We start from the raw sequence: 16,729 nt of genomic DNA on the forward strand, positions 1-16,729 counted from the left end.
TTGAGTGACTTCCTTTATGACATCTTCCCTAGTTTCCTATTGGCCCTTTTTAGCATTCAAGTGTTTTAAGACAAACCTACACAATGACACTCTGTGTTAGTTTACTTGCTTAATGTTGTTTTTTTTCCATCTTCTTTCTTTCATTCCAAGTATAGAAAGGCATTTAGTGCATGAGCTCTGGATTCAGGATTTTAGAAATCAAATTATAACTACTAGACCTGCCAAAAATTCTATGACCTTGGACAACTTTCCAAACTTTTCTGTGCTCAAATGCCTCATCCATATACCAATGACCATAATAATAGAATATTTTGAATATTATTCTATTCATATAATAAAATTTCCCATGCAATTGTGTAATAAAGATTAAATACGATAATTAACAACCTTAGTGTAGTGCCTGAGATTGCATATGTTCACGTAGAGTTATTGGTATCAATTCTGGCTTCTAGAAATTAAGACCCATATTTTATGCATCATCCATCAAGTTCAAGTTCTAGGAAGTGGCAGAAATGAAATTCTGTCTTAAGTAAAGGTCCAAGCTATAAAGTGGATATAGAATATGTTCAAAGAACAATAAAAATTCACTAAAAAATGTTATATTGAAGTTTCACACTCTACCTCATAAATGTGTTATCACCAGGCAGAAAATGAGTGAAAGAGCTACAGTAAGAATGGGAAGAGACTGCAGCATTAAGACACAGGTCCTTTAAATGTGAAGAGACTGCAGCATTAAGTTTTAAAACTATCTTACTAGCAAATATTTTGACCTAAGTTAGAAACAGAAGTAGGCCCAAATAAGCTATTGAAGTTCCCTTTTCTTAAGTGAAATAGGCTGTCCTGCTTCATGTTACAAATCTTTCCAGATAGGTTCATAAGTGTAATAGCAATAGATTATTGTGTGGTTAAGTTTCAAGGACAATAACCATTGTCCTTTAAATGGAAAGAGACTGCAGCATTACATTTTAAAACTATCTTACTATTTCAGCTTTTGATACAGACACCCTGAAGCTTATCATCACAGATTCTCAGCCATTCCATCTCAGATTCTTCCTTCCATGTGGATGCTTCAATTCCTACAACAAACATTTTATTTCTGTGTCTCTTTCTGAATCCACTTTTCATTCCAATCTACCCTGCTTCCACACCTGAAACTTCTCAGATGACTCTTCCTTTTATCCTAGGGATTTTCTCCTTAAAGTCTGGCAAGTGGACCAGCAGCAACAGGAGAGTTTTGTTTTGTTCTTTGTAGTTATACATGACAGTAGAGTATAACTGGACTTATTTATACAAACAACTTATTCAAATTAGGATCTAAGCTTTGTGTTGTACACCATGTAAAAATTCACTGTGATATATTCCAATATGTATATAGAAAATTATGTCAGAATCATTCTGCTGTCTTTCCATTCCTTTCCCCCTCTGTTCTGTTAATTTCCCTTTGTCAAATCTACTGAAATTGTATTCATCCCCTCCCCTGCTTATTGTGTGTTAGCATCTACATATCAGAGAGAATACTAGACCTTTGGTTTTGAGGGATTTACTTATTTTGCTTAGAATAATAGTCTCCAAATCCATTCATTTTTTTTCTGGCAAATATCATAAACATACATTGAAGAAAAGAGAGAACCTCTTTAACAAATGATGCTGGAAAAATTGGAAATCCATGTGTATCAGAATTAAATTTAACCCCAATCTTTACCCTGCAAAAAACTCAACTCAAAGTGCATCAAAGACCTATAAATTAGACCAGAAACCATACAGCTACTAGAAGAAAAGATAAGTCTAACTCTCCATTATGTTGGTTTTAGGAACTGACTCTCTCAATGAGCCTCCTAAATGAGTGCAAAAAGTAAAATCAAGAGTCTATGTAAACTAGATGGTATCAAACTAAAACACTGTTTCAAAGAAAAGGAAACAATCAAGAATGTTAAAACATCTACAGAATTTGTGAAAATCTTTACTTCATCCACCTCAAATAGAGCATTAATCCAGGGTATAAAAAAATCAGAAACCTTAACACCAAATAACCCAATCAATAAATGTTCAAAGAATCTAAATGAGCATTTCACAGAAGAAAAAATACAAATGGTCAAAAAATATATAAAAAATTGTTCAACATCTCTAGTAATTAGAGAAATGCAAATTAAAACTATGCTGAGATTCCCTGTCATGCCAGTCAGAATGGCAGCGATCAAGAATACAAATAACAACAAATGTTAGCAAGGATATGTGGGAAAAGGTACACTGAAAAATTGCTAGTGGGACTGAAAACTGGAGTGACCACTATAGAAAGAAATATGGGAGATTCCTCAGAAAACTTGGAATGGAATTAACATTTGACCCAGCTCTCTCTCTCTCCTTGGTATATACCCAAAGGACTCTCAATAAGAGTCTTAGCCTGCACCACAGCTAATTTTTTTAAGTTGGGATTTTTTTTTTAAGCAGGATCTCCAGGATCTTCAAGAACATTTGGGTTTGAGAAGCAGAGGAAGCATGCCTTAGGAAAACTCTTACCCCTTTTACTCTAAATAAAATCTTTGCCCCTCTGTGATGCAATAACCAAACAAACCCAGTTGTTTTTTATAGCTCAGGAAAACATGCAGATGACTATCCTCCTCTTGGTCATGTAGCCTCTTCATAAGTTGTAAGAAGGAAAAGGCTCACCTTCTTTCCAAGTTGTGTCTTTTTTTCCATACATAAAATTAGATATCAGAGACCAAGCAAGCGATTTGGTTCAGTCTTAGAAGATGGCCATTATTACCAATTGCTTCTGCAGATGAGTTTGAACATTTCAGGGTCAACACTGAAAATCACATTTCTTCTCTTATCCTGCATCTCACTATCATCTCCATATTGATGATCTTCAAAATGACTAACCTCATGTTCACTCTACATCAGCCATGTTAGTATTATTTATCACTTCCAGTTCATATTTTTTTTCTCCCCAATTAAATCTATATATTTTTAAGTCAGAGACATGCTGGTAGTGCTGCAGGTTTTCAAAGAACCCCCCCACAGTACTTGATGAACTATAGCTCTCAATTCAGGCCTCTGGTTTGATCAGGTAATGATGAAATATTTCTTTGTTGAACTCAGAAACTTTCAAAAACTCGTCATTAGCACTTGGAATTGTAGCTTTTACTGAATATGATGGAGAACCATATGTTTTATTGTCATTATCATCAAGTGTGCATTTCTCATGTGATCATGTGGCTTATATATTTTTATTGGAAAGAAGGGATCTTTCTGTCACAGTAACAAACACCTTGTATTGCATTTTAATACCAAAAATTTAGTGTAATGAAAATGGTGTGGAATCAGAAGAGCTTTTTTCAAGTCCCTGAGAAGTCATTAGCCATGTGATTGAATTCAGCTACCAACTATTTTGAATCCAGCTACCAACTATTATTCATCCTGTTTCCTTGTGTGAAAGAGAATGATGATAATGTCAATCTCATAGTTTAAAGAGATAATGGGTAAAAATAAACCACTCTGAAACAACAAAAAACTATGTTTTTCTCAATCCATTACTCTAAATTATGATCTTCAATATTGAAATTTTTATCAGTTGTCTTTTAAGTGTGGTAGTATTTAATACTAATTCAGCACTGCTTTTTTAAAAAAAGTTTGGAATTAGGATATTTCTATATAACTACTTGTTCTTTCCATCCTCCAAGTGAAACATGAAAATTTCAAAATTAACAAGGGTGTTTGGCAATGATTCAGATGACTGCAAAAGTTTAAAATTCTTTGAAAAAAAATGAACTTGGTGTTTTAGCCTTTAACAGTTTGGTCTTTGAAGAAAGAAATGTGTTGCTTGATGCTGGGAATGATGATAAGGCAATGCTTATTTTCAATTATCTCCATGCTTCTGGACTTTTCTAAGAATGTTTATCAAAAATATGTAATAGATTTAGATTTAGATAGTGGAAATAAAGAAGGGGAAGAAAGAAGGAGGAAAAGAGGGTGAGAAGGAAGAAAGGACCAAAGAAGTCCAGGTATGAGTTTTGGCATTGATTTATGCTGCTGTCAAGTGTTACAAATATATAGTCAATTTGCTGAATTAGTCAATATTTTAAAATCTCTATTTTAAACATTCTGTTCTTCCTTGAAAGGATTTCTATTTTCTAAAGGAAGCTGAGGCAGGAGAATTACAAGTTTGAGGCCAGCCTGAGCAATTTACAAGACCCTAAGCAATTTAGCTACATCCTATCTCAAAATTAAATGAAAAAAAAAGTGAAAATGGCTGGGGGTGTAATACAGTGGTAAATCACCCCCTAGGTTCAATTCCTGATAATAATAACAATAAAAATTAGTTAAAAACACATTATAGTATGTTAATAAGTATATTTATGTCTATGGTCTATCACAATGAAAACAATCCAGTATGATTTGACTTCTGGATAACATGGAATGTATAATTCATAAAAGTAAACTTTTCACCAAATCCTACATATCATTTGCACAATTAATAACAATATTCACATAACACATTAGGCTTTTCTAATATTCTGTCATAAATACAGATTCAAACTCTTTAAATATAAAAAAGAAAATCAAGTATACTAAATCATTTAAAATTTTCAATATTTTTATTACACAAAAATCTTTACAACTTGCACTGATCATAAAAACAATCAACACACTTATGTTGAAAAGTGCTAAACACCATAAATTTCTATTTATTCCTCTATTACTTTTTTTCTTATTCTGATTTCTTATTCTTCCCAGGGCTATAATTTTTTTTGTTCTTCCGCTAAAGAAGGGTTTGATTTTACACAGAGGATGGGTGAAGATTTTGAACTGAGACCATCTAAAGTGTTTATTCCAAGAAGCATCCACCTGAGCTTATTACCCAATTAAGCTGGTTACATTTTTAGACTTTGTCCATTGTACCTAAACACTGTTAAAAGTACTAATCTGAGAAGTCTTATAGCCTTTGATTTTTGTGTGTTGTTTGTGTGGGGTAAGGTAAAAATCTTATTATCATTATCAATCTGATTGTTGTTGAATGCCTCACTTGATAAAAGGACCTAAAAGCTTCTTTTCAAATGTCTGTTCTGAATGTTTTGAGGCTAATATACATCATATATAAGCCTTGTTTTCATTTCTTTATTCTGTATGAATCTTTCTTATTTGAGTTAAACCCATATTTCAGTCAATATTTATACTGAAATTATAATTTTTCTATCAAGCACTAAGCTCTGCAATATTATGTCATAAGCATTGTTTTCCTGGCTATGAATTCTTATAAAATATAATAAGAGCTATATTATAAAAGATAAATTTGATGACTGCACTAAATTCTGTTAAGAATGTACTTAGAACAAAAACAAAGAATGCACTCAGTTTATACAAATTTTGTGTGTATTCCAAAGTAGATGATGGTCACCTATTGTGCTTTTTGATAACAAATTTAGCACACCTTTTCATATAAATAAACATCAACTAAAAATAGCTTAATAGTACCAACTCAAGTCACAGAGATATCTTTAATGTGTAGGAGAAGGTACATATTTACTTTTTGATTTTTAATTAAATTAGCAGTTTGAAATGGGTTATATTATCAGTGATTCTGAATTCATGTTTGACATTGGTAATAGTCATGAATGTCAATTGTCTCAAGGTTACCACTAAGATGAAAACTTTTTTAAAAGAAGAAAGTCCACATTTGAACAATTAGAAAGTTTTGCACATAACTGCAAACTAGTTTCACAGTGTAGAATAAATGTCATTTCCTCTATAAAGCTATACAATTTACAAAGTCAACAGAAATATTTGGAATTTGGCAAAATATTTCTGACATCTACCTAGAAGAGAATGCGAAATAGGTTGCAGATTTTTAAGTTGAAAATAGCAGTATTAGTCTACGCCAGAGAGGGGTCGAGGCTCGAGTCAGAGCCAGACCCGAGTCGGAGTGCGAGTGGGTTCGGATTGCCAGCATCGGGAGGGCGCCGCAGCAGACGCCAAGGGAGCATGCAGCAAGGGTAATAGTCCCCGCGGGGCTGGGACCCTGCCCCGCCTGCCAGTTCAGGCCGTGGCCCTCACCTCTGCCTGAGCCCCGCGCTCCCGCGCCCCGCCGCTCCATGGAACCCGGACGTGGCGGCAGGGAGATCATGGGCAGGTTCGAGTTCTCCCGCAAGGAGACGGCTCCCCCAAGGAGACGGCCACGGCGCCTTTGTGGTGGTCTTCAAGCACAACCTGGAGGTCGCAGTCAAGTGTATTAAAAGAAGAATCTGGCCAAGTCCCAGAAACTGCTGGGGAAGGAAATAAAAATACTCAAGGAACTGAAGCATGAGAACATTGTGGCCTTGTATAACTTCCAGGAGATGGCCAATTCCGTCTACCTATTCATGGAGTACTGTAATGGTGAGGACCTGGCTGACTACCTGCACACCATGGGGACCCTGAGCGAAGACACCATCAGGCTCTTCCTGCAGCAGATTGCAGGTGCCATGCGGCTGCTACACAGCAAGGGCATCATCCACCTTAAGCCCCAGAACATCCTGCTGTCCAACCCTGGGGGGCGCCGTGAGAATCCCAATCACATCCGCGTCATGATCGCTGACTTTGGGTTCACCCGGTACCTCCAGAGCAACATGATGGCAGCCACGCTCTGGGGCTCTCCCATGTACATGGCCCCTGAAGTCATCATGTCCCAGCACTACGATGGGAAGGCAGACCTGTGGAGCAGCGGCACCATCGTGTACCAGTGCCTGACTGGCAAGGCCCCGTTCCAGGCCAGCATCCCTCAGGATCTGCACCTGTTCTAGGAGAAGAAGAACACTCTTGTGCCCATCATCCCCCGGGAGACCTTGGCACCCCTGAAGCAGCTGCTCCTGGCTCTGCTGCAGAGCAACCACAAAGACCACATGGACTTCAAGGAATTTTTTCGTCACCCTTTCTTGGACGCCAGTGCCTCCATTAAGTCCCCGCTGGTGCCTGTGCCCTCTTACCTGAGCTCAGGGTCTGGCAGCAGCTCCAGGAGTAGCTCCACTTCTCATCTTGTCTCCTGCCATCCCTAGGGAAGATGCCCCACATGCAGAAGACGCTCACCTCTCCAGCGGACACAGCCGGCTTCCTACACGGCTCCTGGGACTCTGCTGGCAGCAGCAAGGACTCTTGTGACACAGACAACTTCGTCATGGTCCCAGCCCAGTTTTCAGGGGACGTGGTGGCTGAGGTGGCCTGTGCTAAGCCCCCACCGGATAGTCTGCTGTGTAGTGGGAGTTCCCTGGTGGCCTCTGTCGGCCTGGAGAGCCACAGCCGGACCCCATCTCCCACCTGCAGCAGCTCCCCCAGCCCCTCTGGCCTGGCTGGCCCATTCTCTAGCAGTCAGTGTGGAGCCTCATTGCCCATCCCAGTCCCCACCCAGGTGCACAACTACCAGCGCATTGAGCAGAATCTGCACTCCCCAACACTACCCCAGACGCCCTGGTCTTCTGCCATCCGCAGGTTGGGCAGCACCAGCCCCCTGGGTTTTGCTGGAGCTAGCCCATCTCCTCCATCCCACCCTGAGGAAGCTGTCCTGGCCAGTAAGCTGTCCCTGGGTGGAGGCTGGCCCTACATGCCATCAAGTTGGAGCCATTCCTGAGAGGCGGGGCTGGAGTAGGACACCCTCCCCACAGGGAGCTGAGATGCGGGCTGGAAGGTCCCTGCATCCAGGCTCCTCCGTGCCCAAACACTCCCCTTGGGCCCCAGGTCTTGGCTGCGGTCTGCACAGCGCCATCCCCAACCTGTCCGACTTGCACGACTTGCACGTTGTTCGGCCCAAGCTCCCCAAGGCCCCTATGGACCTCCTGAGAGCATCTTTCAGCCCACCACAAGCCAGCCCTCCCCAGCCAGTTCCTTTGCCACAGCCCTGCCGGTCCCTGCGTGGCTCGCCCAAGCTTCCTGACTTCATGCAGCACAACTCCCTGCCTCCCATCCTGGGCTCTCCCACCAAGGCCATGCCCTCCTAAGACTTCCCTAAGTCCCCCAGCTCCCAGAAACCTGCTGGCTCTCCTGGCCCGGCAGGATGTGGTGATGACCACACACACACACACACACACACACACACACACACACACACAGAATTGAACGATGTCCGATCTTTCAGAGGTGGGGCCCTTTCCGGGGCTGCAGCTGGGCTCTGGCCTGTGGCCTGCCGAGGAAAACAGGGGCCCATTTGGCCAGTCCTTCAGCACCAGCCGCCTCACCGACCTGCTGCTCAAGGCTGCCTTTGGGACCCAGGCCTCTGACTCTGTCAGCACAGAGAGCCTGCAGGAGAAGCCCATGGAGATTGCACTCTGCTGGCTTCAGAGGGATCCTGCACCCCGGAGCCTGGGGTGGGGGAGCCAGCAGCCCCTCCCCAGTAGTCTTCACTGTGGATTCTCCCCTGAATTGGACCACACCACCCCAGGGACCCCGCACAAGGATGATCTCAGTGGGCTCTACTGGCTCCTCTGCCCGTCATCTGCTGCCCAGGGCCTTCATGAGCCTGTCCCTGAGCTCCTTGCCCCAGGCAATTGCTGCAGCTTTGCTGACCCCCTCTCTGTCAACCTTGATGGGGCTGTGACCTTTGAGGCCCCTGATCTCGCAGAGAAGTTGCTCATGGAGCAGGAGCACATGGAGATCTTGCACAGCCTGCGCTTCACACTTGCCTTCCTCCAGCTTGTCCTGGAGATCACTGCCCTCAAGGGCAGTGCCAGCTAGGGGGCCGAGGGCCCTGAGTGCCAGCTTCAGGAGAGCATGGTGGCCGACCAGATCAGCCTGCTGAGCTGCAAGTGGGGCTTCACAGAGCAGCTGGTGCTGTACTTGAAACTGGCTGAGCTCCTGTCCTCGGGCCTGCAGACCACCATTGACCAGATCCCGGCCGGCAAACTCTGCCTCTCTTCTACTGTGAAGCAGGTGGTCCGCAGGCTCAACGAGCTGTACAAAGCCAGCATGGTGGTGGTGTCCTGTCAGGGCCTGAGCCTGCGGCTGCAGCGCTTCTTCCTGGACAAGAAGCGGCTGCTGGATGGCATCCATGGTGTCACCGCTGAGAGGCTCATCCTCAGTCACGCTGTGCAGATGGTGCAGTTGGCTGCTCTGGATGAGATGTTCCAGCACCAGGAGGGCTATGTACCTCGCTACCACAAGGCATTGCTGCTGCTGGAGGGACTGCAGCGCATGCTCAGGGACCAGGCAGACATTGAGAGTGTAGCCAAGTGCAAGCTGGGCATCGAGAGAAGGCTCTCGGCCTTCTTAACTGGCATCTGGGTCTGACCCACTGCCTGGTGTGCTGTGCTAGAGGGGCTGGACCCTCTCTGCGAATCCTGCGGGGTGTGGTCCACGTGCTGGCCAGACTGTCAGGACAGGCCTGCCAGCCATGGCTGATTGATGGTGCTGAGTCTGCGCCGCAGGCCCCTGAGAGGGCCATTAAGTGGAGCCATGTTGTTCAAGCCCCACCATGTGGTGTGTCTCCTGCTTCAGAGCCTGCTGGTCTTTGCTGGAGGTGGATTTCAGGGTGCCAGGGACAGCTCCCTCCCTCTGCAGGATTTCCAAACTGGTCCCCTGTGGCTGCCTCCCATGGCATGCCCAGGCTCCCAGTGGTAGCAGGTGGTGTTTGTGGTACCTGCCACCCTCCAAAGCCTAGGGCAGCCATGAGGACAGGTGGGGCCCTGAGACAGCATTGCTGTGTCCATGCCAAAGCAAGCTCTTCCTCAGGGCTCACTGCCCAGTCGCTTGCCCAGGAACAAGGATGCATCCTTGGTTCTCCACCCTTCTCTATAGGAACTATCCCTCTGAGACCACCCACCCAGCTCTGTGGCCACCTGTGCAGTTTATACTGACTGCCTGGAGAGCTGCATAGACGGTGCAGACTGCAAGAACCCTCTCCTGCTCTGTGGGGAGCATGTGGATGTGCGTGGACGCATGTGGACACCCCGGAGCTCTGGATATGCACATAGGTGTATACACACGAGGATACCCGCCAGCCTGTGTGTGCATGGCCTCCCCAGCCCTTGGTGTGGTCCTGGGAGGAAGAGGAACCGCTGCCCTGCAGGAGACTCTGTCCATGGGCTGAAAGGCTCTTAGGGAGAGTGTGAAGCACCGAGTTTCCCAAATGCAGGACAGATGTCCTCTTTCACACTTTACTCCTAAAATGTGTCTTATTTTTCTGCAGTTCTTTCTTTTTCATTGTTCAAAGGAGAGAATTTTAGGTGTTTGAGGAATTACTCTGGAAGGTGGGTGGGCCTGAGCTTTGCTGTGGGTGCCACGTTGTTGGGGGGCAGGAGGTGCCTGACTGGTGCCAGGGTATGGCACAGCCCTCTTGTCAGGCACACACTGCAATGTGGGTGTTTCTGGTTGGCTGCTCCTCACCGTCCTGCCCTGTGGCCACAGGATGGGCAGTGCCCAGCCTCCATCCCTACTTGAACATGGTGGGCAGGGGAGGGTGGACGTTTTGTGCAATAGGAAAAGTAACATATGCAGAATCTCCCGGGTCTTCACAGCCGGTCCTGATGTCAAGGCTTTTTGCATGGCGGCTTCTGGGCTGGGCTGAGCCCTATCTCCCAGGGCCCAGGGTGCAGTGTCCTCAGGGTGCCCTGCTTGGGCCTCCCTAGTCTGCCCACCCTGGCTTGGCTCAGCTTTGCCAGCCTTACTTGAATGTATTCCTGAGCATCCACGGAGGCAGATGTAGGTCAGTGGTGCCCACAATATAGGTTTAGAGGTCATGTGCCACATGCACAGAAACATGTGGTTTTCCTTGCAATACTTGAAATGTAGCCACTTTGCTTGGATGTATGAAAAAACCCCCACCCCTGTCTCCCTCATTGCCCCGGCTTCCATTCTGCATGTACCCAGTGTTAGTATTTATTGCTTTATGCCGACCGGAACCCAGAGCCGAGGCAGACTGGTGCCACGCACTGCCTGCTGGCCCCTCCTGGTGCCCACGGCTGTGGCTGTGTGTGCTGTGAGTGGATGCTGCCCTCCACGAGGTGGTGCTCAGGCCTGTGTCTTGTTAGGGTGAATGTGTGAGTCCTGCCCTCACCTGTGTCGTGTGCCTCGAGGGAAGTAAACTTTGGAATTACAGAAAAAAAAAAAGCAATATTAAAACATGTTACTCTAAATACATTTTATAAACAAAACATATTATAAATATAAAACATTTACAAATAAAAAATAATATGAACATGTTTTATAAATAAAAAAGAATAGGATTGGTGATTAAAATGAATAATAAGAATCACAAAGGCATGTGAAAGTTCTTTTATAAGGCAGGTTATTAAAAAAAATGGAACAAATGTTTGATCTCCTGGGGACAAAAGGGTAACTTACATTTCTACTTCATGGCTTATTCCAAAATAAATTCCAGAGAAATTAAAATTCAATATAAATAAATGAAACGGCAAACCTACCATAATATAATATTAAATATTTGTGTGATCTGTGGCAAGACAATACTTTTTAAGAGTTGCATATCTGATACCAAAGGCAGAAACCATTGCTGAGGGCCATTGCCAAGTAGGAATGACACATCAAAATTTCCTTGCCAGCGTACCCCATGCTGCTTAGAGGACATTCGATGGACATTGCATGTATGCTTTAGTAAGGTGACTTTGCTCAAAGACCAGGGTGGATCCAGGTTTAGAGCTGATCAGGTTTGAGGAAGTTTCCCGCTCCTTGAGTTTAAGGCGTTCCCGGTTTAAGACAATAGGGGTTTTAGGGAAGTTGGAGGTTGAAGATTATTGCTGCTGGGATTAGGGTGTTCCTGCTGCTTGTTCCCATTGAGTTCTCATGAGATTCAAATGGGATTTGGAAAAAGCCTCGTGGAGTAGGTAAATTGGGCGGAGAGATTTTAGATTGCGCTGAACCTGTGTGGAGGTGGTGTGAGTTCAGGAATAAGGGATTGCTGTTTGAATCCACAAGGTGTGTGGTGGCTCATGATTCTGTGCCAAGCCGAGACCTTGGCAAACCATAAAGGAGATTATTAATGTGTTTAACATAAAAATACATAAGATGCAAATATCTCTAAAACTAACATTTAAAAGTTAAAGGCATGATCTTTAAAGGTGTCAGAAGTCACCTTTGTGAGAGGGAGTGACTGAGAACCACACAGATTTTAATAGACCAAGGAGACATGAGGTTTAAGTGCCATGTGTTATCCTGAACTGGATTTGGTATTAAAACAAAAAAAGACATTTGTGGAAAATGAATAAAATCAAAGCACTGCTATTTATTTAATAGAATTACAACAAATTTAATATTTTAGCTTTAATCATTGTTTTGTGGGTTATATAAGATGTTAACACAATGAGAAGCTGGATATAGAGTAGAGAGGAGTTTTCTAGATTGTTTTTCCACCTTCTATAAATCCAAAGTAATCTTCAAATAAAACTGGAAAAAAGAAAGTTAGATAACAAAGTGGAAAATTATTTTTAAGTTATGACTCATGAAAGACCAATATCCTTAATTTTTGAAGATCTTCTTCAAGTCCATATAAAAATAATGCTCTAATGAAGAAAGGATTTAGTGATACCAATAGAAATCACACACACACATACACACACACAAAAAAACATAAATGTATAAAAATATATTAAAATGTTCAGTCTTAATAAAAAATGCAAATTGCACAATGTAATGCTTTTTTCATCTATGAAGTTGGCAAATATTTCTTTAAAACATTTAGTATAGTCTTAGGATATGAGAAAGTGTAAACATAAAATCTAATCATATCAATATTTTTAGTAATGTATTCAGGTTTCGATCATCTCAGTGATTTATCCTAAGGCTTTTAACTCTCAACAGACACAAAGCTTTAGCCACAATGGAGCAGCACCAACAGTAATAACAAACATTGGAAACAGTTTCTAAATAGATTCTAACATTAGATAGATAAAATAAATCATAATTGTTCCATTAATAGAATTGTATGCAATCATTTTTAAATGGCATTACATGAATAGACCAGCACAGAGAGATTTTAGGGCAGGGATTCTTCTCTACATGATACTGCAGTGGTGGTGTAGGTCATGCACATTTGCCCAGACCCAAAGGACATACCAGAGCAATAGAAAAAGCTAAGGTAAACCATGAACTTTAGGTGATCACTGTGTGTTAATATGGATTCAGTGATTATAACAAATACACCATTCTAATGGGGCATGTTTCTAATTGAGGAATACAGAGGGAAGGTGTGCCATCTTTGTAATCTCTGCTCATTTTTTTCTGTGAATTCAAAACCATTTCAAAAACTAAAATCTATTTTTTAAAAATATAATTACAAATAAAAAATAGTGATAGGAAACACAATAATATTTTTGAAATGCACAAATTCTAACAGGAACCTTTTCTCTTGAATGTGTCATGCTTTTCTGTAAAAAGAAATAACTTTTAATTTTAGGTTTAAAAGGAATAGAATGTTGTGGCAAGGAGGACAAGAGGACACAGAAGTCATAGGGCAAACCAAGTTGGAAAGTGGAAATAAAACAAAAAAATGTATTCCAGGTGAGTTAAGAAAAAGACAAAATGAAGGTAGAAAGTAATTGGTTAGAGATTCAGAACTGAGTCATAACTGGAGAGTATCCACCTGAGAGCCGTTGGCTCAATATGTGATGTATATGATGGGAAACTCAGCTGAAGGATGAATTATGCAGAGAAGAAAGTAAAGGGAACTTCAGTTCCAATTGTAGATTTCCCTAAGTTCTCTTCATTCAGCTGCCTGCAATTATTTCAGAATGTGAGGTCAGCATTAAAGTATTACTAGTATACCCATTTTACAGACTTTTAACAAAATTCATGCAATGTCATTTATGAAGTGCTTAGCATAAAGTGCCCAAAAATGATGAATATATTTTTTAATTATCACCTTATCATTATTAGGATGATTATTATCAAATTGAGGCTCAAAGAAGTTAACTGACTTGGGCAAGGGCACCCAACTAGAAAAGAATCTCTGCTCAGACTTGCATTCTAATCCATATAAGTCTGAGAGCCTTTTCTCTCTTGCCTGTTTTGAAAATTGGATGGGTGTAGTATACCAGCATCGGGATGTAAAAAAATGAAGTATTGCAACTCTACCCAGCATGGGAATGTAAAATTGCTATTCCAATGCAATTTTGTATCAATTCCATAGATGTTTAATTCTGAGCATGAAGACTCAAGGAAAGGGTGACTAATAGAAGTGTCTTCCATTGAGTAATCATAGGTTTTAGTATTTGTTTTTTAAATTTAAAATGCTGTTAGCTTATAATATCACTAATCTACCCAAGAAGATATATCCCACACTTATCACTTGTTCACTCAATTAATAAATGTTTTGCATCAGCATACACCACGGTCTAGACTCTCACATTACCAAGATAAATTAGACTCATGATCCCTCCCATTACATCAATTAACCAACTAATATTCATGTTTTTCTTCTTGTCCCTCTTTCCTATGTCTACTTGCTTAGTCAAGCAATTATTCATTACCTGTGTGTTTAGGATTATCACAATACTCTTACATTATTTATAGTTAAGTTTTATTCCTGAATTTGATAATATAGACATATTGTAATTATTTTTAAATGATGGAGTCATTCTCTTGACCATGATGGACTATTTCCCCAATAATTTCTCTTTCTCCAAAACAGATACACCAGTAGAGCTGGTTTCTTTTCCACACTGCCCCAGACTACACCATCCAAAACCAGCATTTACGTTCTATCTCTATCTGCCTCCTCAAACTCTTCATTTTTTCCTTCCTTTAGTACTTTTGTTTTAGTGATATTTTAGGGTTCTCTTGTACTCTGTCCTTCCTAGTTTAATAATACTTATTTTGTGTTTAAATCCCACATCCTAGTCATACTCTGATTATCCACTTGAATTTTGATTATATTAAAAAATTTATCACACTTGTTTGCTTTCCAATTCTTATTCCACTATTTGAAGTTTCATTTCTGATTTGTTTGCTTTTAATTTTTTAAAAATTTGTTTCAATTTGTTATACATGACAGTATAATCCACTTTTTTGTTTGTTTTGAATATACTTTGCTATATCATGTATAATGGAGGAAAATTTCTCGTTGTCCTGGTTGTACATGATGTAGAATCACACCAGTCATATAATTATTTATGCACATAGGGTAATAATGAATGTTTCATTCTATGATCCTTCTTACCCTACCCTCTTTAACTCCCATCTAACTAATCTAAAGAACCCCATTGTGAATTAGCAGCCACATATCTGAGAAAACATTGGGCTTTTGGTTTGGGGGGATTAGCTTATTTCACTTAGCATGATAATCTCCAGCTCCATCATTTAACAGCAAATGTCATAATATTATACTTCTTAAAGCCTGAGTCACATTTCATATATATATATTCATATATATATATAGATAGATAGATAGATAGATAGATAGATAGATATAGATAGATAGATACACATATATATGGAAGATGTTCTGTTAATTAGAATAAGTTTGTATGTATTTCTCTTTTGCAACTATCTAAAATTCCATTGGTATGATTCTACCTTTAGGATACATTATTTTTTAAGGGCTAGTGTTCCTATATACACATTCCCTCAGATGGGGCAAATACGTGGTACCTATTGTTTGATATCTTGAAAATTAGGCATAGCTTTGTCTCATCCAGAGAAATTAATGTTATGCTTGGGTTGATGTCCTTTTTGCTAATGATTTTCTACCAATTTTTAGCTTCCTGTGTTTTAAATGAGAATCAGATATTGATGTGAATTTTATTCTTTGTAGGTAATTTTCTTGTCTTGAAATTTCTGAATTATTCTTTTAATTCTTGCAATTGTGAAATTTTATTAGAATATGTTTGGATGTTTTTCTTTTTTGTGACTATCTAAAATTTCATTGTACCTTTCCACTCTTATAATAAACTAAAAACTTATTTGGTGGTTTTGGGGGCAACTCTTCTCTTTTCTCCTTTGGAAATCTCATTATTTTAACATACTGGCTATCCTGGATCTACTCTAAAATACTCATGTCCATAATAGCTTTCACTTTGTGGTACTTTGTTTTAAGATATTTATTCCAGGTTTCAGCTTAGATTGTTGTTACATCCTTTATCTTCTTTTATTTGCCTACATACTTAGTTCCCACAATGTGTTTATAAATATATTTTTATTCAATCCATTACTGGTAGTTTTTTTTACATGTTTTAAAAGTAGTTAATGCTCTCCTTTAGCAGTACCACTCCTCTGAAAACAATTTGCCCTGCCTCCTATTTGTTCTTTCTCAATTTGCTTAGAATTTTTTTGCCTAATCAATGAATTTCAGGCCTAGTGTTCTTATGTGACAGCAGTCTAATTATCAAGAAACCCTGAAATATATATATATATATACATACATATATTAGGGAACAGAGGAAACTCAAATCACTTGCTCTACTTTGACACACGTTTTCCTACTCAAAACGTGGTCCTTGGACCAGAAGCAGTGAATTGAAAAGGAAACATTTTAGACCATGTGTGAGTGCCCAGGATGCTCAATTTGCCTGATCACCTGTCTCTCCAATCAGATGGGATAGATTCGTGGTTTGAGCACTGATTGTGCCTCAGAACATCAACATGTTCTTGGAACACTGTATTATTTATGTTTGAACCCAATCTGCCTAAAAGGATGATTAGTAATATAGCATATGACAAGTGCATACACTCCAGGAGCCCCAAGATCATAGAATTGTCGTATTCCACAGATAATTTGAGATTCAGAATTTGTAGTAACATGTTCCAAGTTCTGTAGAAT

The 16,729-nt window shown here is 40.8% G+C and overlaps 1 protein-coding gene and 1 pseudogene across 1 annotated transcript in view; one reads left to right on the forward strand and one right to left on the reverse strand.

The window, feature by feature from the left end:
• Positions 1 to 16,729, reverse strand: part of LOC144371422 (uncharacterized) — a 308,519-nt gene that overhangs the window by 273,828 nt on the left and 17,962 nt on the right. The window lies entirely within an intron of this gene.
• LOC144371378 (serine/threonine-protein kinase ULK1 pseudogene) lies at positions 6,090 to 9,249 on the forward strand (annotated as a pseudogene).

The sequence above is a fragment of the Ictidomys tridecemlineatus genome, chromosome 16 (genome assembly GCF_052094955.1).
Source record: "Ictidomys tridecemlineatus isolate mIctTri1 chromosome 16, mIctTri1.hap1, whole genome shotgun sequence".
Taxonomy (NCBI): domain Eukaryota; kingdom Metazoa; phylum Chordata; class Mammalia; order Rodentia; family Sciuridae; genus Ictidomys; species Ictidomys tridecemlineatus.